General features: G+C 43.0%; 1 long non-coding RNA gene across 4 annotated transcripts in view; it reads right to left on the reverse strand.

The window, feature by feature from the left end:
• Window positions 1-3,012: 3,012 nt before the first annotated feature.
• LOC123749628 (uncharacterized) overlaps window positions 3,013-27,732 on the reverse strand; it is a 127,398-nt gene continuing 102,678 nt past the window's right edge. For 3 of the 4 annotated variants that reach the window (XR_011226732.1, XR_011226735.1, XR_011226734.1), the window contains 4 exons: window positions 26,906-27,012; window positions 7,839-7,978; window positions 5,422-5,560; window positions 3,013-5,074 (listed from right to left, as the gene is read on the reverse strand). This is a non-coding gene — a long non-coding RNA (uncharacterized lncRNA). Of the gene's footprint in view, window positions 5,075-5,421; window positions 5,561-7,838; window positions 7,979-11,466; window positions 11,574-26,905; window positions 27,013-27,732 lie in introns of all 4 variants that reach the window. The other variant, XR_011226733.1, reaches the window with a different exon arrangement.

Raw genomic sequence — 27,732 nt, forward strand, 5'->3', positions numbered from 1 at the left:
GGCTTCAGGGTGGCCACTGCATGATTCAGGAACTCTTAAAGCTCTTCTAAGGTCACACCCATTGTTGCATTGCCACACCCATTGTTGCATTGACAAAGAGCCATCGTGTTGAAAGTTGGATGCAGTGTTGAAGGCCGGCTGTTCAAGGATGGACATGGAGACCCGACACAGCCTCATCTCTAAAAGGGAATACCAAACTGGTGGGAAAGAAACACACAACCTCTTGGCATAGCCAAACAATAAGCTGCAGGCAGCTGTAAGTCACCAGGCTCTTTTTGTACATGTAAAGCCAAACTGGCTGGAAATTGCACATGGCTAGACCGAGAGAAAGGCTAGCGTTAGAAAAGGCCAACTGGCAGCAACATCAGTGGCCTCCTCGCAAGTAAAAAGCCATCTGACAGGAAATACGTACTAGGCCAGTAGGGAACCAGGCTGTGTATTAAAAGGCTGGCATCAGGAAAGCAGAAAAGTGAGTGGCCTCATCTTGAGTAGGGGAAATATCAAACTGGCACAAAAGATTTGCATGATCACAGAACCCTAGCTATGCAGAGTATAACACGGTGGCTCAATGGGAAAATACACGGCTAGGAAGGTTCACCAAGGTGCCAACTGCACTTCTGATCTAATTTTGCAGTGAAAATGACCTCATTGGGAAGAGTGAGACGAAGTAGTTCAGAACCTATTGAACAGGACCCATATAGACACTCATAAGGTAAGTTCAGAGCTATAACATGAATTGGTTCAATTAAATATTAATGCAACCTTAACTGCGTTAGTGAACACAGAGATTGTATTATATCTTGCACAGATACCATTAAGACTTCTTCTTAGTGCAAGTAAGTAAGTAAGTAATTATCAAAAGAAGGCACCAAACCGGGAAGGCTATGTAGCACCATCAAATGTGCGGAATAATCAGAGGGCGCTAAATATCACCAAGGATGCCAATACGAGAACAAAAACGCATAAGGCGAACGATATCAAAAGTATCCGAGTCACCAAGAATTCTATCGAGGGACAGGTGACCGCGAGGGGCGGTCGGAAAGCAAGACACACGCTCGTCCTGGAAGTCAGGACATTCAAGAAGGACATGCATGACTGTAAGAGGGACAATGCAACTAGGACAATAAGGGGCAGGGCGGCGCTCCAGGAGGAGGATCCTTCGGGAGAGAACCCAAAGGAACAGAGGAGGGGGCAGTGGGCGCATCAGGGTCCAAGGCCCGGAAACGGTTGCGAGTCTGAGGAAGGCGGGAAGGACGAGGAGAGGAAGAGCGCAACATGCGAGCATAAGAGATATTAGCATAAGGCGGGAGCCGGCGAACCTTGCGTCTCGCCTCAGGAAAAGATAAACGCTCCCGGTGCTTCAAGTTGAGGACGGCTGCCTCAAGCTTGTAATGGACACACGCACGGGAGAAGGCAGGATGGGCCTCACCGCAGTTGAGGCAACGAGCCTGGGGAGAAGTGCACTCCGACTTAGAGTGACCTTCGCCACCACACAAAGGACAGAGAGAGACAGTCCCGGAGCAGCGGAGGGCACCATGCCCAAACCTCCAGCACTTGTTGCAGAGCCGAGGAGAAGGAATGTACTCCTGGACAGAGCACCTGGCACCAGCAAGAATGACAGAGGGTGGAAGGGTCCTACCATCAAAGGTAATCTTCACAACCCGGAGGGGTTGACGGCGACTACCACGAGGGGGACGAGTAAACGAGTCCACCTGGAGAATAGAATGGCCCTGGGCAGCAAGGATATGTCGAATATCGTCGTGGCAGTCGCGCAGGTCCCGAACACCGGTCGCAACATGGGGCGGGAGCAAAATAGTGCCAACACTGGCATTCAACTGAGCGTTCTTCGAGACCCGAACAGGGGTCTCGCCAAGGCAGGATAAGGCAGCCAAGCGGGAAGCAGCATCTTGAGAAGGAGCAGCAACAACACATGTACCGAGACGAGTGGGGTTGAAAGTAATGGAGGCATCCACGGAATCAACGAGATGTCGATGGAGGGAGAAATCGTCAGGAGGCGCAGAATCAAGAGGGAGGAGATCAAAATATTTGGCCCACGAAGCGGGACCAAACAAGGCTTGATAGGTAGCAGAACTGGAAGGAATCGAGCGAGGGCGGCGGTGAGAACCCCCAGAGAGAGAGAGGGGTTAAAAGGCGCAGCAGTTACAACTAGAGAAGGAGCCGCGCCAGGGGACGAGGTAGTCACCACTGGGGGCTTGGGGCTCGACCCAACCACAGAGCCAGGGGAAGGAGTCAGAGAGGCCAAAGGAGGAGCAAGGTCGGGGCCCAATGCAGCGGAGGCTACAGAGCCCGGTCTTCCAATACGGACCGACTCGGGGGCTTGGTCGCCCACCCCACGAGCCTGAGAAGGTAAACCAGAAGCAGCCGAAACAGGGGTTATCATCATTACGAAAAGAAGAATTCATTCACAAATGTGCCCCCACACCCACCATGGAGCCACAATTAGAGGCAGGACACCCAACAAGAAGCTATCGCCGATCTTGCCGGGGCCTCCTAGGGGTGCGTCGCGAGTATATGCCCCACAAACGCCACCTTAAGAAACCGACAGTCCGTCGAGATCGGGTTCAGTGACGAAAGGGGGATTGACAATAAAAGGTTCCCCTCGCTCTCGACGTCGGGTACTACAGTTCTACGGGTGCAAGAGTATGCCTCCTCAAGCACCCGGGCGTCAAAATAGAAGAAGTCCAAGGGAAGAACCAGAACGAGCAAAAGGTCGGCAGGAAACGGCAAGCAGATAGAAGAGGCGGGAGAAAAACGAAACAGAAGGAAAAGGAAAAGATGCCCAGCAGAATTGGAGAGGACGGCAGCAGGAGCACAAGGCTAGAAAAGGACAGAGGACTGTCCCAAGGAGCATCACACTCCGACAGCCGCCCACTAAGCCCCCACACGGCGACAACGAGCTGAGCTATCAGCTCGTTGATATTATCAGTTGATATATTGCTCGTTGGGATATTATCAGTAAAACAAGTGAAGAGAGGTGAAGTAAATAATTAATTTTCTTGCACATTAATAAAGTTTATTTCATTCATGTATCACTGTTTTAAATTCTAACACCATAATGCATACAGACTTCTTTACACACACACACACACACACACATACATTATATGTAGAACAAATTAATATATAATAATTATATTGGAAAAACGTACACTTTCCAGTAGGAATAAATAAACGAGATACTAAATATATCCAATAAGTGTTTACACATTGCTCACTCGTATGTTAAACTGGTTTATTGATGCATCAATTACACACCTGGAATGTTGACGACCACTTTTTTTATAACTTTTACTGCCACTGGGTGGCTTTTACAAACAAGAGCTATGCACTATACTGAAATATTTTTCTGATATAAAAAAATTGATTGAAAAATTTGGGTTTGTACACCATGATCTTGAGTGTCATACACAAAGGTTCACAGAGAACCTGCTCTGTACATAAAATAAATATATATATATATTTTTGGCTGCTTCACTAGCAGCATGGAGGGATGAGCAGAGCCTAATCTGCACACCAAAACCTGCACAGTTTTAACTGGTTTATGAGAACCTGCATTGCACAGCAAAACTCTATACCAACTTATCTGTATACCAAGACTCACATGTGGTGCCCCCTGCAGTATGGAGGTTAATGCAGAATCTCCTGCCTAAAATAAACACACGATTCTTTTATTACTTTCCTCAAACTTGTACTATAACATTTCATCAACACCTACAAAAAAGAAACATGTTACCAGGACTCAAACTCTACATCTTGGGCACACAAACAAAATTCAGGATGTCTATCAATTCTCATTAAATTCTCATAATCTTACAAGATTATCTTAAGTTGAAATTTATCACAGTGCTGATGATTAGTTGATCACACTAATCCTATCTGATAACATATGTGGTTACATATTATATGGGTTAGCACCCATGTAATTTAGTTTGAACAATTGTGATTTAAACAAAGTCATAATTTAATTCATATAGGGGAAACCAAACAATATGTAATTCATTAACAAACATAATACATAAAATTTATCCATATTACAGGTATATTTCAATTCCATTCTTTAACTTCTGGAAAACGTCATAGTACTAACCGTACTGAAGATTTTGAAAACTAACCACTTACAAATTTTGGTAGATAACTTTTTTGTCTATAAATTTTTATCTGAAATACAAAGCCATTGTATTTTGTAAATTTTAATATCTGCACCTCGCAAAAATTATACTATTATATGTTCAAGTTATTCTCTAGTTTTTGCTTTTTGTATAAAATTCTCACACCTAAAGAATACAAAAGCCAGACCTCGGCACCTATCCGAGAAGGCAGAAAAGGAGCAAAATGACTGGTGTAGAGGCTATGCAGTAGGGGATCTTGATTTGGGGACATGCAAGTCCCTCTTGGACATTTTAAAATTAATTTTATATGCTTTTATTATTAGATATTAAAAAAATACAAACCTTCTACCTCAATTTCTACTTTCATAATAAGTTACCTGTAGTAATTTTTGGGAGTACTGTATACTGTATATACAACTCCAACCCATCCATTAAGCATCTGGCTCCTAGAGAAAGAGCTGAAAACACAAGCATTCACCAAGTGGAATGGAACTAACAACAATTACAAGGTTATTCCATCTACTACTCTATTTCAAGGAAAGGAAATTTGAACAAACATGTAAATCTCAATAACATTCAATCCATACAAATTGTCAGAACATATGGAATATAAGGCTTAGTCAGATATAAACGGTGGTAATCATTTGCTCCGAAGGCTGCGTTACACTTGGGGCATCGTCTTCTCAGCTACCACTTGCTGTGCCTCCTTCATCTGTGCATGGTACTTCTCTAAATGTAGCTTTAGATCTGCAGCAGATTGAGCAGATTCTATGGCCTTGCGTTTGTGCATCTCTAGAGCTTGTTGACGGTACACTAATCACGGGGTACACTGGCCACAGGTACACTGGCCACAGGAGTAGTGAAATGTACGCCCAGTGGACTTGGGTTCGTAACAAGTGTCTTCAGCCGAGGTCCCAGCAACACCATGGTGATTTTTCTGTGATCTGCAAAGGATGATACGAAGCTGTGACTTGTATCTTTGTCTATATCTGATATGAGAATAAGGAACAGTGTTTTACACTGTTGTAAACACTGTTTAAATAAGAAACGGTGTTTTATTTTGCTTACTAATTGTTTCCAGAGAGAAGAGGTTGAAGGATGATAAAATGGTGTCAGGGGAGGCAGGTGATGTCATTGGTGAGGATTAGTATGGAGGGGGGGGGAAGTTGTGTCAGTAGTTGGTGTTTAATGTCAGGGGACAGGTGGTGGTAGTTATTTTCATGGGAGCAGGAGGTGTCAGTGGTGGAAGTTGTTGTCAGGAAGAGGGGGGGGACAGGTGGGGTTAACTTACCTTGTTATTTTTGGAGTTTTTTTGAAAACTCTAAAATATCTAGAGTTATTCGTCTAGATAATTTTGTTGGCCTGATGAAATACAGGATCTTGATTTGTGACACTGTCAGTGGACTATTTCTGTATGAGGTGCTGGAACCCTGAAAAGAAATTAACAAAATAATTCTTTATCTAAAAAATATTTTTTTACATATATTAATCTATAAACAGCTAAGTACTTTTCATACACCACTTATTCAGATATTACCTTTGGATTTAAATAAAGTTAATGATAAACTGCCCATCCAAAAATAGTGTTAAATGTAATGAAATGTTATTTTCTGGGCGAGTCCAGGAGGCTCCCTGGAGCTACCAGGCTAATATGGGAATCATTAGACCGGGACAATATATTCTAAGGAGTTCAGCCTACCAGTGACTACAAGCCATAACCTGGCCCCCCTCAGAGAGGCACAGGGAGCAATGGTCCTGGAAAACCCCCTTTTAACATTTGTAGTGTTTTAAAACTCATTGACAAAGCCTGGCAAGAAGTGACTCAAAGAACCCTGATCTCTGGCTGGAGAAAATTGTGGCCTGAATGTGTGCCAGAACTAGACTTTGAGGGGGTTTGAGCCTGTAAATAAAGAGCCTATTGTTGAGGAAATTGTTACTCTGGGCCGGAAAATGGACTTGGAATTAGATGGTGCTGATGTGGAGGAGTTGATGGAAGAACACAACAAAGAACTGACCACCGAAGAACTCCAAGCCCTTCAAAAGGAGCAGCAACAAGAGGCAGCTGAGGATATTTCTTCAGAGGAGGATGAGGCAGTAGAGAATGTCCCTTCCTCAACAATTAGAAAGTGGTGTAGGATGTGGGAAGAAATGCAAACTTTTGTTGAAACGACTCATCCAGAGAAAGCTGTAGTAGGCTGTTGCATTAATCTTTTCAATGACAATGTGATGCCTCAATACAAACAGGTGTGGCAAAGAAGGGGAAAACAATCTCCTTGTGAGAAAATCAAGCAGTGAGTCACAACCAGGTCCTAGTGGTATGCAGGCAAAATGTGCCAGAGACTGCACTCCAGAGAAGTCTTCACTGCCTGATGGAAAGGGACTCCCCTTCCAAACAGTAACACCTCTCCTCCTCCCCCCCTCCTCACCCTCTTCCATACGCCAACAGGAGTCATCAGAGAGAGTAAGTAATAAGTTGAATATACTTTTGTAGTGAAGATTTAGGTGAATTAGGTATAAAATTTACTTGGAAGTGAAGTTTTTGGGAGTCAGGAACGGATTAATTCATTTCCCATTATTTCTTATGGGGAAATTCGCTTCAGTTTATGAATTTTCAGGTTACGAACCGTCTCCAGGAACGGATTAAATTTGTAAACCGAGGTACCCCTGTATTCAAGATATATTGTTGCCTAGAGGTTATATTAATTTATGTTTGGATAGGTTGGGTTTAGTTATGTTTGGGTAGGTTGGTTATTAGGTTAGGTAGGTACAGGAGGCTTATATGCCAGCAAACCGCTTGGACCGTTGACTTGCTATGGCGTTGCCAGCTTCTTATTTTCATCTAATTTCATTATTAAATGATACCTTTTATATAATGAATAAATATATCATATTTATTCATTATTAACATAATGCTAGGAAGCTTTGTGCAGCTTTGAGTAAGTTTGGGTAATTAGACAGACCCACCCCCTCTTGTGGACACCTGGCTGCCACACGTAACAACACCGCAGAGGACACCATAAAGGCAGACACTGCTTGGAAAGTGAGGCCAGAGAAGATGTCTGCCCTGGTTCGCATTAGCTGACAAGCTGGAGTACTAGGTAGCCAGCAGGGGGGGGGGGGGTGTCCAGGGCGCCCCCCCCTTCTCGGGGAGGGAAAGGTTGCGCGGACAAGCTGCGCAACTACAAGGTATGGTGTGTGATGTTTGCTTGTTTTCCTTGGGACTGGAGGGAATTCTGCCTCTTTGTTCAGTTTTTGGTTGCAATTTTCTTACCATGTAGGGCCTGTTTTGTTATGCCTACCTTTCTGGGTGCCTAACTCCGGTCGATGGCAGATAAGGAAAATTCCCAACCACAGGGATTTTCCAGGGCCATTGCTCCCTGTGCCTCTCTGAGGGGGGCCAGGTTCTGGCTCGTGGTCCCTGGTAGGCTGAACTCCTTAGATTAATGCCCAGGTCTAATGATTCACATATTAGCCCGATAGCTCCAGGGAGCCAAAGGGGCTCCCCACAGAAAATCAACATTGAATGTAATGAAACTAATACCAGCTTCGTCAATTCTGTACCCCAAACCCTTTACCCTGCAAGTTTGGGTTAGGCTAGCCCAAAGCATCTGGCCTTTAACCTCTGAACAAATAAACAAATAGACATTCTTGTAGGTACAAATTTATAGTACAAGAGAATGTTTGTCAATTCAAGATGATTTATCTTACCTTGCTGGCCATATCCATGAGAAACGCTCTCAAAAATGAGAGTGTTTTGCTCCCGCTCTTCATCTCCTCGTGGGTTGACGTCGTACCTGAAACGTCATCCATTGTTTCGACCCCCATGAGGTCGATGAAGAGCAACGAGCCTGAAATCAATGAAAAACAATATATATAGACATGATAGGTAAAACAGAACATATGGATGTGTCAGCCTCTGTTAAGCCTGCTTAAGATCCTAAAATAATGTGGTGATTACAAGAATTAACTCCAGTGCTGTGCTGCTGTTATTGTGACAAATTGGTGGTGCGCCAAAAATGAAGTGTTCTTTATAAAAAAAATTTGGATATTTGTTAAAATCCCTTCCCTGAACATGTATATGTAAAAAAAACCCAGTGTTCAATGTAATGGAAACCCTATTTTCTTGGCGAGCCCCAGAGGCTCCCTGAAGCTATCCAAACTGACGTGCCGTATTATGTTGCTTGTTGTTGGTGTTGATACTCCTTATGCTTGGGCGGCATTTTATAGGTATGCTCTTATAGACAATTTCATTGCGAACACAGTGATACCAAATTTAAATACGTGCGCCTTCAATTATTGTCAGGACAGTCAAAAGAGTGTACACTTTTTCGGTCTTACGCGTAGGCGCGCGAAGTGCCGAAAGCATCTAGGGTATTGATTTTTTTGAGCGCCGAGAGCGCGAAAGTGTTAACTGAACTTGTCAATATTTTTCAGAAAATTAACTAATGATAATAAAGTGCAAAAAACAGCATTTAATGTAATGAGATGTCTATTTCTGAGTGAGTCCAGGTGGTTCCCTGAAGCTATGTTGATATAGTGCCAAATTAATAGGTGCCATCATTTGCAGAGTTCTTTTTGACTTATGGGGACGACGAGCCAGAACCTGGCCCTTCCAGAGAGGAGGCCAGGTTCCAAGGGGGTCAGAGACACATGGAGCAGTGGTACTATGATAAAATTTGTGAGGTTTCATTATTTCTGCAACTACTCGAGAAGCACCCAGAAAGTCAGCGAGAAAAACCAGACCACTGCTGGCTAGAAATGAGACAGCAGCTTCAAAACTGCCAAAATAAATCCAAGAAACGCCTACCAATGAATCATGATGTCTAGGGCCGGGATGGTGTTCTGCCTTTTTTAACCCTTAGACCACGCAATACATATATAGACGATGGGAGTAGCTTTACCAAACCTTGCACAATATATATATAGACGATTGAGGCTCTAGCACACGATTTTAAATGCCCTGTGAGGGATAGGGGCAGCTTTAGTCCAGCCACGACCGATAGTTAACAGACACCACCTAGAAAAACACTGTGGGCAACATTCCTGGGTGAGAGAGCCTCAGTACTAACTGAGCCGCCAAGGCTAGCGCACGCAGCATGAGCTCACAGCACCCCTGTTCAGCTTGTGACCACAGCAGTGCCTAAAAATGTCAAAATATATATGTACATGCTATTATTTAGCAATGATAGTATTACAGAAGACCCCTGACTGTGATAAAACTGACCAGGATTCTGATAATAGCAGGATTGTGGAGATATTTAGCGCTGTGCTCCATGGTGGGAGGAGTAATGCTGAAAAAGGGAGGGAGGTGGCATCATCTTCTGACTGTGTACTCACCTAGTTGTTCTTGTGGGGGGTTGAACTGGCTCTTTCGGCCTACCTCTCAACTGCCAATCAATCAGCTGTAACTAACTACTAACTAATTTCTTTTTTTCCCTCCAAACCCCTCCCCCCAGGAAGCAGCTCCATAACAGCTGTTTAACTCCCAGGTACCTATTTACTGCTAGGTAACAGGAGCATCAGGGTGAAAGAAACTTTGCCCATTTGTTTCTGCTTGGTCCAGGAATCAAACCCGGGCCACAGAATTAAAAGTATTGCACGCTGTCCGCTCAGCTACCAGACCCCCCCCCCCACCTGTGTGGTCACCTTTTATTGACTAAACTTACCATACCAGCTTAGTGGTTCGCTATAGTGAACACAAATGTAGATACTTGTATATAACGTGTGTATAGTGTAATAACAGCAATAGGAGTATGGTTGGGAGCTGCCATTTTGGTGAGGGAAGGGTGTCATATACATGTCATGTTATGTACTGGTGGCCACTATGGTCTTTGGGCACCATACCAGCTTATTTGTACAGGTATGGTGAGTAAAACATGTAGATATAAAACATAAATGTGTATATAGTGTAATAACACCACAAACAATATTGTTGGAGGAGAAATATTAGTGCATCTGGCCTTGAACCAGCGAGGGTGGCAGCCACCAGCTGACTGTGAGAGTAGCTACGTCTCTTATTGCCTGAACTCACCATACAAGCTTAGATGTACAGTTATGGTGAACAAAACATGTAGATACTTATATATAATGTCTGTGTATAGTGAATAAAAGCAAACACAGTATGGTGGGAGGAGCATGTTGGTGAGTGAGGTGAGGGAGTGGCTGATGAATGGTGGCCATTCTTTGCTGCTTTTTGACTCACAATACCAACTTAGTGGTTCGTTATGGTGAACAAAACATGCAAATACTTATATATAACATGTGTATAGTATAATAAAACTTTGTTTATTGTTTTTTGAACATAATATGAATCACTAAGAAGAAGGATGGGGGAATCAGGCCCATTATCATTGGCAACACCCCTCCAACTAGAGAAAATAGTTTAAAGCCAAATGGATTGAACACTTAGAGAGTAATGACATAATAATGAATAGACATAAGGTTTTTGAACAGGAAGATCCTGTGTAACAAATCTACTTACTTTTTATGAGAGAGCCACAGATATACTACAGGAAAGAGGTGATTGGGTATACTGTGTCTATCTGTACTTAAAAAACAGGTTTTGATAGAATCTCACACAAGAGGCTGTTCTGGAAACTGAAACATGGAGGGGTGACAGGGAGACTTCTGACATGGATGAAATTTTTTTTAACTGACAAGGCAGATGAGAGCAGTAATCAGAGACAATGTATCTGCCTGGAGGAGTGTTACTAGTGGAGTAACACAGGGTTCAGTTCTCACACCAATAATGCTCATCGTCTACATAAACGATCTACCAGAAGGAATACAGAATTATGTTAACTTGTTTATGGATGATGCTAAGATACTGGTGAAGATATGAGATACAGACGATTGTAATGCTCTTCAAATTGATCTAGATAGTGCTTGGAGCATCAAGTGGCAAATGGAATTCTATGTGAATAAATACCATATTATGCAATGTGGAATCAAAGAAAATAGACCACACACAACTTACAAATTATGTGGAAAGGAATTACAGAACTCTAATAAAGAACGAGACCTAGGGGTGGTTTTGGATAGTAAGCTGTCGCCAGAAGAACACATAGAACATTGTGAGAGGAGCGCATGCATTGCTTGCTTCTAATTACATGTACAGTATATAGATGGTGAAATACTAAAGAAACTGTTCATTACTTTTGTGAGGCCAAACTTGAATATGTAGCAGTTGTATGGTGCACAAGTGTCAAGAAGCACATAAATAAACTGGAAAAGGTGCAACGGCATGCTACAAAAAGGCTTCCGGAACTGAAAAACAAGAGTTATAGACGAGAGACGCACAATCAATAAAAAAACTCAAGTATCCCAGTGGGGATACCTTTTGACTTGCAAACTATTTTAATCTTTGCATTTTTTGCCTGTTGTCACATCGTTGATATTGGTAAGATGGATCTCTCCCAAGGTGAAGGAGAGGTCTATATTGGCCTGAAAAAGAAAATATAATTAACCACTGCACTGTACAGAGCGCCTTAATGAGCCCAAACAGGGGTGCGCAGAGTGCAGTATGGCATTTTAAGGTACTGTCTAGGGAATGATTCAAAACTCCCGCTGCAACACTGGGCTCACATCCTGTGTCTCAGGACTCCAGTAAAAGAACACCATTTGGAAAAAAAAATCAGCATCAGTACAGGCTGTGAGCAACCCGTCCTCTTAAAAATAACGTCACTTTAGCTCGTATGCGCTCTATGGTCAAACTTGGACGTACAGTAATTTGAAATGAAATACGTCATTTTAAAACGGAACAGTACGTCACAAAAGTGACGTACTGTTCCGTTTTCTGTTTGAGTCGTCTGCCCGACTCGGTAAGGTTAGAATAGGAGACTTAACGTTTTGAAACTTTATGAGAATTTCCTGCCCACCTAACCTATCAGAGGACCCTTAACTTACTTGTTAAAAAAAAAATCCCAAATTTATTTTCATATTTTTTTCATTTTCAAATTACAATGGGGCCTCGACTTAAGATGCTAATCCGTTCCCAGAGACGGATCGTAACTTGAAATATCGTAAGTCGAAGCGATTTTTCCCATAAGAAAAAGAGGGAATTGAATTAATCCATTCCCCACCCTCCAAAATATTAACATACAAATACATTTTATACTGAATACAATGTTTTTTCTAACTACAATACAGTACCTAAGTTGATCTTACCTTTATGGAGGGCTCTTGATGGCATATGGAAGATGGTGATGCGGGGGGAGGAGGAGAGTTGTTACTGTTTGGAAGGGAGTCCCCTTCCATTATCACATCAGGCAGTGATGTTTTCTCTGGGGTACTCTCTCTCCTACGTTTTGCCTGAATACCACTAGGACCTGGTTGTGGTTCAGTGCTTGTTTGTCTCACTACAAATTTGTCAAGAGACATTTGTTTTTCCATTCTTTTTAACGTTAGTCGGTAATGATGCATCACAGTGTCATTGAAAAGGTTAAGACAACGACATACTGCAGCTTGATTTAGGCGAGTCGTTTCAGCAAAGGTTTGCAATTCTTCCCATATTGCACACATTTTCTTAATTTTTGAGGAAGAAACATCCTCTACTGGCACATCCTTCCCTGAAGAAATTTCCTCAGCTGCCTCTTCTTGCTGCTCCTTTTGAAGGGCTTGGAGTTCTTCGGTGGTCAGTTCTTCGTTGTGTTCTTCCACCAACTCCTCCACATCAGTACCATCCAACTCCAAACCCAATTGCCGACCCAGAGAAACAATTTCCTCAACGAGAGGCACTTCAGGTTCAAACCCCTCAAAGTCTCGTTCTGCAACACATTCAGGCCACAGTTTTCTCCAGCCAGAGATCATGGTTCTTACAGTCACTTCTTGCCAGGCTTTGTCAACAAGTTTTAAAGCACTATAAATGTTAAAATGGTGTTTCCAGAACTCTTTGAGGGTGAGGTTTGTGGCATCCGTCACTTTGACACATCTCTGGAAAAGTGCCCTTTCATAAAGTTTCTTAAAATTGGCAATGATTTTCTGGTCCATAGGCTGAAGTAGAGGAGTGGTGTTGGGAGAAAGGAACTTTATTGTAAGAAACTTAAATTCCTCATCCAATGAATCCTCCAAGCCTGGAGGATGGGCAGGAGCATTATCGAGGAGAAGCAGGGCCTTGAGTGGCAAACTGTTCTTCTGCAAATATTTTTTGATGGCAGGGCGCACCACCATATTCACCCACTCCGTAAAAAATTGCCTAGTCACCCATGCCTTAGCCTTCCACATCACACACATTTTGTGTTTCTGCACATTATATTTTTTGAAAACCCTTGGATTTTCGGAATGATACACAAGCAAGGGTTTAATTTTCAAATCGCCACTCGCATTACCACACAACACAAGAGTAAACCGATCTTTCATAGGCTTGTGTCCAGGCAATGACTTCTCCTACTTGGTAATGTATGTTTTCTTTGGCAATCTTTTCCAGAATAGCCCTATCTTGTCACAATTAAACACTTGTTGTGGTAGGTATGCCTCCCTCTGCACAAAATCTTTAAATTTGCCCATGAATCTTTCAGCCGCTGGTTTGTCTGAGCTGGCAGCCTCCCCATGCCTCACAACACTATGAATTCCACTTTTTCTAAATTTCTCAAACCATCCCCTGCTCGCCTTAAACTCTTTCACTTCTGCATCACTCGTTCCAGGGGTTTTCTTTAAAAGGTCTTCATGCAATTTTCTTGCCTTTTCACATATGATGGCCTCCAAAATGCTATCACCCGCTAACTCCTTGTTGTGTATCCAAATTAATAATAACTGTTCAACATCCTCAAGTGTTTGTGTTCTATGTTTCGTGATTATTGATACGCCTTTTGCCACTTTAGCACTCATAATGTCCTTTTTCTTAGCCAGTATAGTGGATATCGTTGACTGAGATTTGTTGTACTGCCTAGCCAGTTCACCTACCCGCATACCATCTTCGTATTTACGAATGATCGTGTTTCTGCTCTATGGTCATTCTTACATGGGATCTCATATGTTGAGCCTTACCACTGACTTTCCTGGGACTCATGACACGATACATAATAATTATACATGTTGGTCCAGAATGTTGGTCTTTTAGATAGAGCTAGTATATACAAAGCCTAAAGCCACTAATACGCACAGTGTTTCACACAAGATACTGAAACTTAAGACTTCGGGAACTTAGACTAAAACTTAACCACTGTACTGCTCGGGCTTGAAATACGGCACCTCCCCTGTGTGCAGGAAATAAGTTCTTTCCAAAAAATTATTTTCTCTTATACAGTGGGGCCTCGATTTATAATGGTAATCCGTTCCCAGAGACGGATTAGTCTCTGGGAACGTCGAAGCGAAGTCGAAGTCGAAGTGATTTTTCCCATAAGAAATAAAGGGAATTTAATTAATCCGTTCCCCACCCTCAAAATTAACTTACAAATACATTTTATACTGAATACAATGTTTTTTTATAACTACAATACAGGACATAAGTTTATCTTACCTTTATGGAGGTCTCTTGATGGCGTATGGAAGATGGTGATGAGGGGGGAGGAGGAGAGGTGTTACTGTTTGGAAGGGGAGTCCCCTTCCATCATAACATCAGGCAGTGATGACTTTTCTGGGGTACTCTCTCCTACGTTTGCCTGAATACCACTAGGACCTGGTTGTGGTACAAGAATGTAACAACTCTTGTATATATCTCAAAAAATGTGTAGTGGAAGCATATTGAACAGTCTTGGGCCTCTTGATGTTGATAGAGTTCACTCTCAGTATCTGTTGCACCTCTGCTTTTCAACAGGGGTATTCTGCACATCCTGCCATGCCTCCTGGTCATGTAATTACCTAAGTGTAGTTACAGGATGAGAGCTACGCTCATAGTGTCCCATCTACCCAGCACTGTCATATAATGCTTTGAAATTACCGACGGTTTTGGCCTCCACCACCACCTCACTTGTTCCAACCGTCTACCACTCTGTTTACAAAAGTGAATTTTCGTATATTTCTCCGGCAGCTTGGTTTCATTAGTTTAAATCTATGACCTCTTGTTCTTGAAGTTCTGGATCTCGGGAATTCTGCCCTATCAATTTTATCAATTCCTGTTACTATTTTGAACGTAGTGATCATATCGCCTCTTTTTCGTCTATCTTCTAGTTTTTGCACATTTAATGCCTCTAATCTCTCCTCGTAGCTCTTGTCCTTCATTTCTGGGAGCCACTTAGTGGCATGTTGTTGCACCTTTTCCAGTTTGTTGATGTGTTTAAGATATGGGCACCATACAACTGCTGCATATTCCAGCTTTGTTCTAATAAAAGTTGTGAACAATTTCTTTAGTATTTCTCCATCCATGTATTTAAAAGCAATTCTGATGTTAGAAAGTGTAGCATAGGCTCCTCGCACAATGTTCTTAATGTGGTCCTCAGGTCAGTTTTCTATCTAGAACCACCCCTAGATCCATTTCTTTGTCAGAATTCTTTAAAGATTTCTCACATAATTTATAGTTTGTGTGGGGTCTACGTTCTCCAATTCCACATTCCATAACATGGCATTTATTCACATTAAATTCCATTTGCCAAGTGTTGCTCCATATACTTATTTTGTCCAGGTCTTCTTGAAGGGCATGACAATCATCTAGGTTTCTTATCTTCCCTATTATCTTAGCATCAGCAGCAAACATGTTCATGTAATTCTGTATTCCCACTGGCAGATCGTTTATGTAGACAATGATCATTACTGGTGCAAGAACTGAACCCTGTGGTACTCCACACGTGACATTCCTCCAATCCGATACCTTGCCTCTGATTACTGCCCTCGTTTTTCTGTCAGTTGGGAAATTTTTCATCCATGTTGGTAGTTTACCTGTCACTCTTCCAATATGTTCCAGTTTCCAGAACAACCTCTCATGGGGAACTCTGTCAAAAGCCTTTTTTAGGTCCAGATAGATGCAGTCAACCCAACCATCTCTTTCCTGTAATATCTGTGGCTCAATCATAAAAACTGAGTAAGTTTGTTACACAGGATCTTCCAGATCAAAAACCCATACTGTGTCTGATATTATATTGTTTTCCTCCCGGTGTTCTACCCATTTAGTTTTAATTATTTTTTCCAATATTCTGACTATTACACTTGTCAATGATACAGGTCTATAATTAAGGGGATCTTCCCTGCTTCCACTTTTGCAGATTGGAACTGTTAGCCTTTTTCCACACATCAGCTACAACTCCTGTACACAGGGATGCCTGAAAAATCAGTTTAAGTGGAATGCTGAGCTCAGGTGCACACTCTCAGAACCCATGGTGAAACTCCATCTGGACCAACTGCTTTGTTCTTACTTAGCTCCTTGAGCATTTTTTCCACTTCGTCTCTAGACAACTATGTGCTCTATGTTGTTCTCTGGTGGTTCCCTAAAGATTTCATTTTGTACAAACACCCTTTGGAACTTTTCGTTTAGTGTTTCACACAGTTCCTTTTCATTTTCCGTGAATCTATTTCCCATTTTCAACCTCTGAATATTATCCTTTACCTGCAATTTGTTGTTTATGAATTTATAGAATAGACCTGGTTCTGTTTTACATTTGTCTGCAATCCCTTTTTCAAAATTTCTTTCTGCCTCTCTCCTCACTGCCGTGTAGTAGATTTTTACATCTTTGTATTGCTGGTACGTTTGGGGGTTTCACCTCTTCCTGTATTGATTCCATTTTTGTGCGTTTTGGTCTCTGGCCCTCTCGCAATTTCTATTGAACCAATCCTGTTTCCTAGTTCTGCATCTCTGTTTTGGTATAATTTTTTTTGTGCCTTTATCATATATTTCACAAAACTTGACATACATCTCATTCACTTCCTTGCCTAGCATCAAGTCTGTCCAATTATACTCGCTAAAAAAAATTCTAAGGTCGCCATAATATCCTCTCCTGAAGTCAGGTTTTTCAACTGCTTCAACCTCCTTATTTTCTTCCAGATTATAATGCATTGCATACTTTATTCCCAAAAGGACATGGTCACTTTTACCCAAGGAAGGAAGGCACCGAATGTCAAATCTTCCTCCTTCCTGGTAAATTTTTTTTTTTTTTTTTTTTTTTTTTTTTTTGATGTATACAAGAGTTTACATTATTGTACAGCCACTAGTACGCGTAGCGTTTCGGGCAGGTCCCTGGAATACGATCCCCTGCCGCGAAGAATCTTTTTTCATCCAAGTACACATTTTACCGTTGCGTTAAACAGAGGCTACAGTTAAGGAATTGCGCCCAGTAAATCCTCCCCGGCCAGGATACGAACCCATGACAGCGCTCGCGGAACGCCAGGCGAGTGTCTTACCACTACACCACGGAGACTGTACCATATCTAGCATGGAGGGAACATCCCCCTTCCCTCATCCTTGTAGCTTGTTTAACATGTTGATACAAGAATGTTTACAGGATGAGGTCTACAAATCTATAGGTCCAAAAATCTTCTGTTTTAGCTTTATATGCTTCCCAGTCTATGGATTTCAAGTTGAAGTCACTGACTATCAACAGTCGTGATCTATCGTTATCCGCTCTCGCTATAATCTCTCTCATTATTGTTATAAGACCACCTCGTTTACTATCTAGCTCCTCCTTTGACCATGTGCTGCTTGGCGGTGGACTATATACACTTATAATATTAGTTTATCTTCATGGCAGATCTCTAGTGCTATTATGTCAACTTCTTGTGGATTGGCAGTCATTATGTCCTTCACCTTTAGGTGTTCTTTCACCAGCAGTGTGAGTGCAACAATGTCTGGTGTCTGCAGCTGTATTACATCACTTATCTTTAGTGATGTAATACAGATATCCAGTATCTTTGATCTCGCTCCATCTATGTTGGTGTATGCAATCTTCAGGAACTTGTTCCCCCTCTCCTTATTCTTCACTTCCCCCCTCTATTGATTTTGTTGGTTTGCCTTTATGTACCACTTTACTTGTCTGCCTACCCCTAACACTTTGTAGAAAAAAGAATTTATTTCTTCATTCCTGCTCTCATTTAAACGTTTTGCCTCGGCGAGGTTCAGTTTCAGCTTCTCTGTCTTCTTTTGAAAGAAAGATCTTGTCTTAACGACCACACTTTCCCATCCTCATCACTTTGTAATTTTCTAACATTCCTTAGTACTTCATCTGTTTGGCACTGTTTAGGGTGATCCTCAAAGGTAGATCTTTCCCATTTACGTATCTGCCTATTCTCCTGTAGTCGCACACATTCTCTATGGTAGCAAGACCTTCTACGAGGCCAACAATTTTATCTACTACTTTCGCTTTTTCTACAGCTCTTTCTGACCTATATGTTTATCTCCTTTTCTTTGCAACCAAAAATTATCAGGGACTTACTCCGATCAACTGAGTTTTGGACCAACTTCGGATTAGATGCCAATTCCTTTCTCACTTCTAGCCTAATGTTTGTTTTATCTTGGTTGCTGCAGTGTTTGGCTTCCTTTACTGCTGCTGCTTCAATTTTTTTTCCTTCTTTTCCACTTGAGCATTGGTGAGTTGCATATCTTTCTTTCACTGTTCTATTCCCTGTGTAACTTCCTCCAACTGTGCTGACAAAAGCCATTTCTCCTGTTGAATTTCCTTACCTAATCTATTGTAGTCATTTATGTTTAAATTTACTTTAACTTCTTCCAAAGTAATTTTGTAGAGTTTTTTCTTCTTCCATGGCTTTGCAATTTGTTTCCAATTGATTCTAATCCTTGCGCAAGTTTTTCACTAAACCCTCAAGACATAAAACTTTGCTATTCAAATGGTCATTGCTTTCTTTCAATTTACTAATTATTTCTACACGAGAGTTCACTATAGTATCTAATTTTACCAACTTGTTGTGTAGACTGCTAATATCAATGCTTTCTTCATTGAATCCTGCAAAATCAAGCTCTGTTTTGTTTTTCCTCTTGCCGGTGGCCATTTTGAATGTTCTTCTCTGCACTGGAAACACTAGGGCAACTTTTTCTCATCCGATTTTTCACTTCCCTTAGCACATTCCTGTTATCTCACCTATTTTTCAAAAGCACTATACTTTTATGTTCTTTGGGACACCACTCACTATCATCATGTACTACAATACTTAGGATTGTTGAAATATGCTGGAGCTCCTCTGATGCAAGCGTTGACCCTAGGGGTGTCACCTTTTTCATGTGATATTTCCGTGTGCAGGTTTGGGACCAGCCCCTCTAATATTTTCCACGTATAAATTATTATGCATCTCTCCCGCCTGCGCTCAAGAGAACAGATTTAGGCTCTTTAGTCAGTCCCAATAGTTTAGATGTTTTACCGAGTGGATTCTAGCCGTAAAGGATCTCTACACACTCCAGGTCAGCAATTTCCCCAGCTTTGAAAGGGGTTGTCATTGTGCAGCAGTACGCAACTCTAGAGAGCACTAGAGTCTTGAAACATATCGGTATAGCATCTCTAGCATTTCATCTCACATGCAGGCAGCATGCGTTGCATCCGAGGTTCAGGCTGCTGCAATGCACTCGGTTGGTTGCCTTTCCGGATGCTCTGTGGCTGCCCCACTTTGGTTATAGGCACCCGGACTTGGGGTGTTAGTCTTCAACTTTGATTTCATCCACACTCCCTAGTCCTTTCCTCATTTGTCCTGGGGGGGGGGGGGAGGGGGAGGGGAACTGCTGCTGGCTCCAAAACGTCTGAGGGTTTCGAAGTCATTATAGGGTTTAGCTGCTGGTGAGACCGGCAGTTTCAGTGCTGTCCCATGCCGGGCTGCCCAGAATTCGAGCTGGATCCTCCTGCCAGGGCTTCTGGGTCTGATCAGTGAGCCCCTTTTTCCCAGCCTTTCCGGTGGACTCTGCCTTTTCTTCAGGGCCAGAGGGTTTGGAGGACAGCTCTGCTTCGAGTCCTGACATGGAGGATGGTTGTGGAGGAGTTGACTTGGGGAGGCTTGGGCCCCGTTTGACTCCGCTTGGGTTATCTTGAGGTTATCTTGAGATGATTTTGGGGCTCAGCGTCCCCGCTGCCCGGTCCTCGACAGGCCTCCTTTTTGTTACACATCTCCAGGAAGCAGCCCGTAGCAGCTGTCCAATTCCTAGATACCTACTTACTGCTAGGTAACAGGGGCATCAGGGTGAAAGAAACATTTTTGCCCATTTGTCTCAGCCTCCGCCGGGGATTGAACCCAGAACCTCAGGTCTACGAATCCGAGGCGCTGTCCACTCAGCTGTCAGGCGCCCTCAGCTGTCAGGCGTCAGGCGCCCCTGGGTGTTGGTACCCTCGGCACAGGGTTTGTTGTTACAGAGGGAGGGGTTTTCTTATCAAATTCGTACAGGGGGGAGGGGATATGGGTTCAGCTCCTCCCCGGGTTCCCTCGTGTTCTTCGGTCCCTTCCTTCCAGAGGCCATTGTAGCTTACTTCCTGCATAATCCAGATTTTGCCTTGATAATGGACCCTTCCTTGTTTTAGAACGGTGCGACTTTTCCTTATTGGGTGTGTTACGAGGTGCTGGAAGTCATCCTGGTTGGCAGACTGACCTTTCTTTTTGTTGGGTGCATGGCATACATTGTCGAACCCGCATGCTTTAATGGTGGGAAACGTCTATGGTTGTTCAGGTTTACCTAGGGGGCGAGTTTGAGTGCCTCACTGTGTGCTTGTTTGCTTCTGTTCTTCCTAAGGGTGTCAGCCAGGTGCAGTTTCACATGCAGGTTCCTACCCTTTTGGCATCTCTCGTAGCCAAGAATTTGCGCGCCCGTGGGTATTTGGCTTCAGTCTTTCATTTCTTTTCCCTTGAGCTGTCTTCAAACTGGCTTGAGAAGGATGTGAAGGCAATGCATGCCGGGCCTGCATCCAGCGTGCTTGCCCTGGTGGCTTGGGGTCGGCTGCCTTGTTGAAGTTGTTTGTGGAAGTCCCATGATTTGAGGGCATTTTGGGTCGTTTCCTCTGACCTGCAGTGGCACTGGGTGGCTCCTCCTCCTCCTCTGGAGGGTTCGGGGTTCTCGGCAGGCCTCTTCTACTGCACTCTGCCAGATCATCATTGAGTGGGTGAACATGGGCGTGGTTGAAACAACGACGTCCCTCAGATGGGTTTCCCGTCTGTCCCCAATCCCGAAACGGGACTGTGCAGATCCAAGATTCATTCTGGACGTGTCCCATCTGAACCCTGGGTCTTTTGCCCCTCCTTTCGGATGACCACTTTCTCCCAGGTCCGGTTTCTTTTCTTTTGGAGGTGGATGCTTGGATGTCTCTGGACCTCTGGGATATGTATTAACATGTCCCGATTCATCCGGGGTACTGGCTCGGTTTTGTTGTGGGGTGTCAAGCTTACCGATTTTGTTGCCTTCCATTCGGCTTAAATTTCGCACCTCCCATTTTCACACTCCTCTCCCAGGTCGTGGTAACCCGATTGGGTCTGTTACGGGTTCCTGTTGGCCCCTTGTGGCTGGCACAGTCTGGGTGTCATGCGTTGCTTGCTCGTTGTCTGAACCCGGGGACTTTCCTGTGACTGCCGCTTTCAGCAGATCTAGCCAGTCCGGTACATGGCTGATTCAATCTTCTCCTCCAGTCTAAAAAAGCAGTATGAGGACATGTATAGCACTCCGATACACAGCAAGAAAGTGGAAGATTCGGACAATTTCTTTATGATTGATATCCAAACACCGGTCAATATAACTGATATCAACACGAGCGTAGCAGATTTTGAAAAAAAATTGACAATATGCCCACGCACACAGCCCCGGGTCCAGACTCATGGAATTCAATATTTATAAAGAAATGCAAAGTGCCAGTAGCACAGGCACTCGGTATAGTGTGTAGGAAGAGCTTGGACACAGGAGATACCAGATGCACTTAAAGCAGCAGACATAGCCCCTCTACACAAGGGAGGTAGCAAAGCATTGGCAAAGAATTATAGACCAGTTGCACTAACGTCCCACATAATAAAAGCATTCGAGAGAGTAATCAGGAGTCGGGTCACTAGAGTCATGGAAACCAATGACCTCCACAATCCAGGCCAACATGGATTTAGAGCAGGAAGATCATGCCTCTCACAGCTACTTTACCATTATGACAAAATCACTGAGGCATGAGAAGAAAAACAATGCAGATGTTGTATACACAGATTTTGCAAAGGCATTCGACAAATGTGACCATGGAGTGATTACACACAAAATGAGGTCAATGGGTATAACTGGTGAAGTAGGACGCTGGATACTCAATTTCCTGCCGAACAGAACACAGTAAGTCAGTCAAGTAAAATCGAGTCCGAGCACAGTTAAAAGCTCTGTACCTCAAGGTACAGTCCTTGCACCACTGCTGTTCCTTATTCTCATATCAGATATAGACAAAAATACGTCACAGCTTCGTGTCATCCTTTGCAGATACAAAAATCAACATGAAAATTACCTCAGATGAAGACATTGAAAAACGACAGACAGACATTAACAAAGTTTTCGATTGGGCAGCAAAAAATAACACGATGTTTAACAGTGATAAATTCCAGGTACTCAGAATAGCAAAAATGAGGCTCTGAAACATAATTCAAGGTACAAACCACAATCTAATCTGCCCATAGTAGGAAAGCAGCTTGTCAAGGATTTGGGAATAATGATGTCTGACGACCTAACGTTTAGGGAGCATAACCAAGCAAGTATTGCGTCAGCCAGAAAAACGATAGAATGGATTATGAGAACCTTCAAGTCTAGAGATCCCATCACAATGGTTGTACTCTTCAAATCACTTGTGTTGTCCCATCTTGAGTACTGCTCAGTACTCGCTTTCCCCTTCAGAGCAGGAGAGATTGCTGAAATAGAGGGAATACAGAGAACATATACGACACGCATAGACGAGATAAAGCACCTAAATTATTGGGATCGTCTAAAACCTCTCCAAATGTACTCACTAGAAAGGAGACTAGAGAGATACCAAATAATATACACATGAAAAATACTGGAGGGACAGGTCCCAAATCTGCACAGTAAAATAACATACTGGAGTGAACGACATGGAAGAAAATGCAAAATAGAACCAGTGAAGAGCAGAGGTGCCATAGGCACAATCAGAGAACACTGTATGAACATCAGGGGTCCGCGGCTGTTAAACACCCTCCCAGCGAGCATCAGAAATATTCATCGACATGACGATATTCGACATCTTCAAGAGGAAACTAGATTGTTTTCTTCCAGGAGTGCCGGACCAGCCGGGCTGTGGTGGGTATGTAGGCCTGAGGGCCGCTCCAAGCAACAGCCTGGTGGACCAAACTCTCAAGTCAAGTCTGGCCTCGGGCTGGGCTTGGTGAGTAGAAGAACTCCCAGAACCCCATCAAGCAGGTATCAGTCTAAGCAACTGGTCTTTCTGATGTGGGTTTATCACCACTTGTATTGTGATCAGGTGGGTCTATGTGGGTTGTCTTTGGTTTCGGGTTGAGTTCTTTTGTCCTTTCTCTTGACTGTTTCAGGACTTTCGTCTTATGTCGAATACTGTTGCCTTGTATCGTACAGCGCTGGCAGACACTCCTGCTTGCGTTTGGGGTTTATATTACTTCTGCTCTGTTTCACAAGTTGTCTTGTGCGTTGTTTCACCTCCGGCATGCTCATGCACCGACTGAGCTGCCCGAGCACCCGTTGCACCGGGTGCTCTGATTTCTGTTTGTGGTGGCCCCATTGGTTCGGAATTGTTTTGATAAGCCTCTTTTCTTGTTGGCATTGGCCACTGGGGGAAGATCGGGATGCTTCATTCTCTCCTCCGGCTCAGGGGTTTCTGTTTTTTCGATCCTGGTGGTAGGTTTGTTTGTTTGCAGCCATATCCCTTTTTTCTGGCAAAGAACGTGACGGCCGATTTCCAGAGACTTCCTTGGGTTGTTGATGCTTGGTTCGTTCAGCCTGGGGTGCATTGTGCATTATGTCTGGTTACGGCTCTTTGCCGTTATTTGTGCACTACGGCCTCGGTGGCTGGGACACCCTTTGGGTTGCTCAATTTCCCTTCTTCCTTGTTCCAGGGCTCGGGTCTCCCAGGTCCTCCCCGCAGGGTTATTCGGTCCAGCCAACCTGCGGTCTATCTTCATGTCCAAGATGTTCGCAAGTTTGCTGCTTTAGCTGTCTTTTTAGTAATATGTCTTGGGCTGATATTTGGGCATAGGGATTTTGGAGGTCGAACAGGGTCCTGGCCACCCATTACCTCGTTAATGTCCTGGCCCTAGTTGGGCGAGTGTCGCTTTGGGTCGCAGCCAGTTGTCTCTACTTGGAGTTTAGGTGCAAGTGGTGGCTGCCACCCAGGTAAGTCCCTCTTTTCCTTTTACTGTGGATAGATAGCTTCAGGGAGCCAGAAGGGCTCTCCACAAAAACCCAGCATTGAATGTAATGAAATGCCATTTTCTGGGCAAATTCCAGAGACTTCCCCTGCATCCCTCCCACTCGCCACTGCATTTTTTCACATTTTTGATATTCAGCCTCAGAACTGAGGTTGGTTCAGAACTCAGAACTGAGGGTGCAGGAGTCTGGGGAACCCCCCTTCCCCCTCCCACAGAGGGGGGGGGGAGCTACAGAGACAGGCGGCGCAGCGGCAGGTGTGACATGCTTACACACACAAATTGCACCTAGCAGTGCAATCATTTATTAAACTCTCAGCCTTTATAACACCCACTGTCCTATGCTAACGAAACAAGTCAACTAAAAGGCTAAACAATCCTTGGCTTACAAAGGGGATACTTAAATCCATTATTAAAAAACATGACCTTGAGTAGAAGTATAGGTTAGGAATCGTCTCCAAAGAATTTTCAAAGAATTACTCATCATTGCTATCTAAAATAATTAGGAGAGCCAAAATTAAATACTACGAAGACAAATTTACCCACACAAAGGGCAACATTAAGAAAACATGGAGCACAATTTCTCAAATATTGGGATCAAAGTAGATTTTAAATAAACCAATACTCCTGTCAAATAATGGTCTGCTTTCAGCCTCTGACACTGCTCTAGAGTTCAATAGGTTTTTCTCTGCCATTGGGTCATCCCTTGCAAATGATATTCCATCTTCCAGTACTAATATTCAGGACTATCTTACAGGCAACTCTCTACAATCTCTGTACCCAAGGCTTACTAATTCCACTGATGTTACCGACAATGCTTTCCCTTGAAACCAAGTCTAGTGCCCTTGAGGAGATACCAACTCTTATTTACAAAAAAGCCTCCAGATCTTTAGCCCCTGCTATTGCATTGCTCTTCAGCAAGTCACTTGAACTCCAAACCTTTCCAGATATTCTAAAAAAAAGCGAGAGTAACCCCTGTCCACAAATGTGGTGATCCCACTGATGTTAACAGCTTCAGACCTATATCAATTCTGCCAAACCTGTCAAAAATATTTGAAAAACTATTCTATAAGCAGCTTTACTCTTATCTAGCCAAACTCAATATACTTAGCTCTTGTCAATATGGCTTCAGACCCCAAAAAAGCACTAACGATGCACTTATTAGTATGATTAACTTGATACATACAGCTCTTCACAAAAATGAGTTCACTGTTGGGTTATTTGTAGACCTACGTAAGGCTTTTGACACAACCACCAAAACCTTCTTAAATTACATCATTATGGAGTCAGAGGTACAGTACATTAAGTCCTACCTTACTGACAGGCTCCAGTATGTTTCTGTGAATATTCAATTTCTCCCACCCTACCCATCAACATTGGTGTTCTCCAGGGCAGCATACTTGGCCCTCTCCTCTTTCTCATCTACATTAATGACCTCCCAAATGCCTCCCAACATCTCAAACCAATTCTATTTGCTAACGACACGACCTTCATTTACTCCAGTCCTGACCCCCTTGCTCTAAATGTCACAGTGAATACGGAGCTAAATAAAGTCCATCACTAGCTAACTGCCAACAAACTCACCCTCAATATTGACAAAACTTTCTATATTTTGTTTGGCAATAAATCCTCAAATCAAATAAATCTCAGGATTAACAATACCTAAATTTGTAACAAAGTAGATGGCAAATTCCTTGGTGTTCTCATTGTCTGCAAGCTGAATTTCCAGGGACACATTCTAAATATACCAAAAAAGTGTTTAAAAAACTGTTGGCATTCTTTCTAAAATCAGATATTATGTACCTCGTCCTGCCCTGTTGACTATTATTCTCATCTATCCTTATCTCAACTATGGTATTTGTGCTTGGGGTTCTACTACCCAAAATCATTTACGCCTTCTAATTACTCAACACAAAGCTGCTATTAGGACACTCACTCTGGCCCCAGACATCACTTTGTACCCCTACTCAAATCTCTGAATATGTTAGATATCAAATCACTGCACATCCACTCGTGTATTTTATATATATAAAATGCTTAACTGTAATGTCAATCCTGACCTTAAAAGCTTCCTAGAAGGTTGTAACAGATCCCATGAGCACCACACCAGAAACAAATAATATTTGATATTCCAAGAGTACGACTTAATCAAACTAGAAATGCTTTACAAATCAAGGGACCTCGAATGTGGAATGACCTTCCCAATTATGTTAAAGACTGTACCTCTCCCAACAAGTTTAAGATAAAAGCCAAGTACTACTCCATGTAACCTACCTCACCCCTAAAATGTCAACCTGTCTACTACTTTAAACAATGCCGTTTGTTGACCAAATTGTATTTTTTTTTTCTGCCATGTTTCCCCCCCCCCCCCTTTTCTTTTTTTTCTTATTTTTTTCTCAACAAAATTTATGCTTTAACCCTTTAACTGCGCAGCCTATAAATATGACACCCCCCAAAATGCGCAGGAAATAAATTCTCTTTAAAAAATTCTTTTGTTTTTTTAAAGTGTCAAAAACCCTTCCCCCAGTATGGGTATGTCAAAAAAATTTTGAACTTGTACTTACTTTGGCTGCTATGGGGTCCGTAAGTTAGCGTGTGACATCATTCCCCGTTCGCCTGTGCAGCAAGCTCCCAGGGCTGGTGGGGTGCCCGGGGCAGGGCGCGCGAGTTGCTGCGAATATATTTTTGTTCATTTTTTGCGTACAGTTACAAATACATTTAATTTGTTTTTACGTGCTAATCCTATGTATAATGAACACGTACACTATATTATGGCAGTAAAACATCCATACTGTCCGAGGACACTTACGTGAATGACACTTGTGTACACATGTTGCACATATTTACCATGTATCATGCTAATTTATGTATACATACAATCTATTTACAGACTATACACTGACACACTATATACATTCACCATCAACACTCGGAACACCGCGAGTGTGAGCAGCCGCACCCAGCCAGCCCTCCCTCCCTCACTCCAACATCTTACTCGCCAACATTGCTCCTCCCACCATACTGTTATTGTATTTATTACACTATTTATACATGTTATATATACCTATCTACATGTTTTATTTACCAGAACTATGGAAGTAAGCCGGTATTGTGTCCAAACAGTACAGTGGCCACCATACACTGCATGACAAATCACACAGCAGACAGCAGATGATGCCATGATTACGACGTCACCTCCCTCACCAAAATAGCTCCTCACAACATACTCCTGGTGCTGTTATTACACTATTGACACTGTATATACCCATGTACATGTGTGTTCCCCATAGCAAACCACAAAGCTAGTATGGTGAACAAAACAAGAGTTACTGCCACACAGTGAGGCTACCTCAATTCTCTCCCACCCTCCCTCACCAAAATTCCTCCTTCC

This window comes from Procambarus clarkii, unplaced genomic scaffold (assembly GCF_040958095.1).
Source record: "Procambarus clarkii isolate CNS0578487 unplaced genomic scaffold, FALCON_Pclarkii_2.0 HiC_scaffold_136, whole genome shotgun sequence".
In the NCBI taxonomy this organism is placed as follows: domain Eukaryota; kingdom Metazoa; phylum Arthropoda; class Malacostraca; order Decapoda; family Cambaridae; genus Procambarus; species Procambarus clarkii.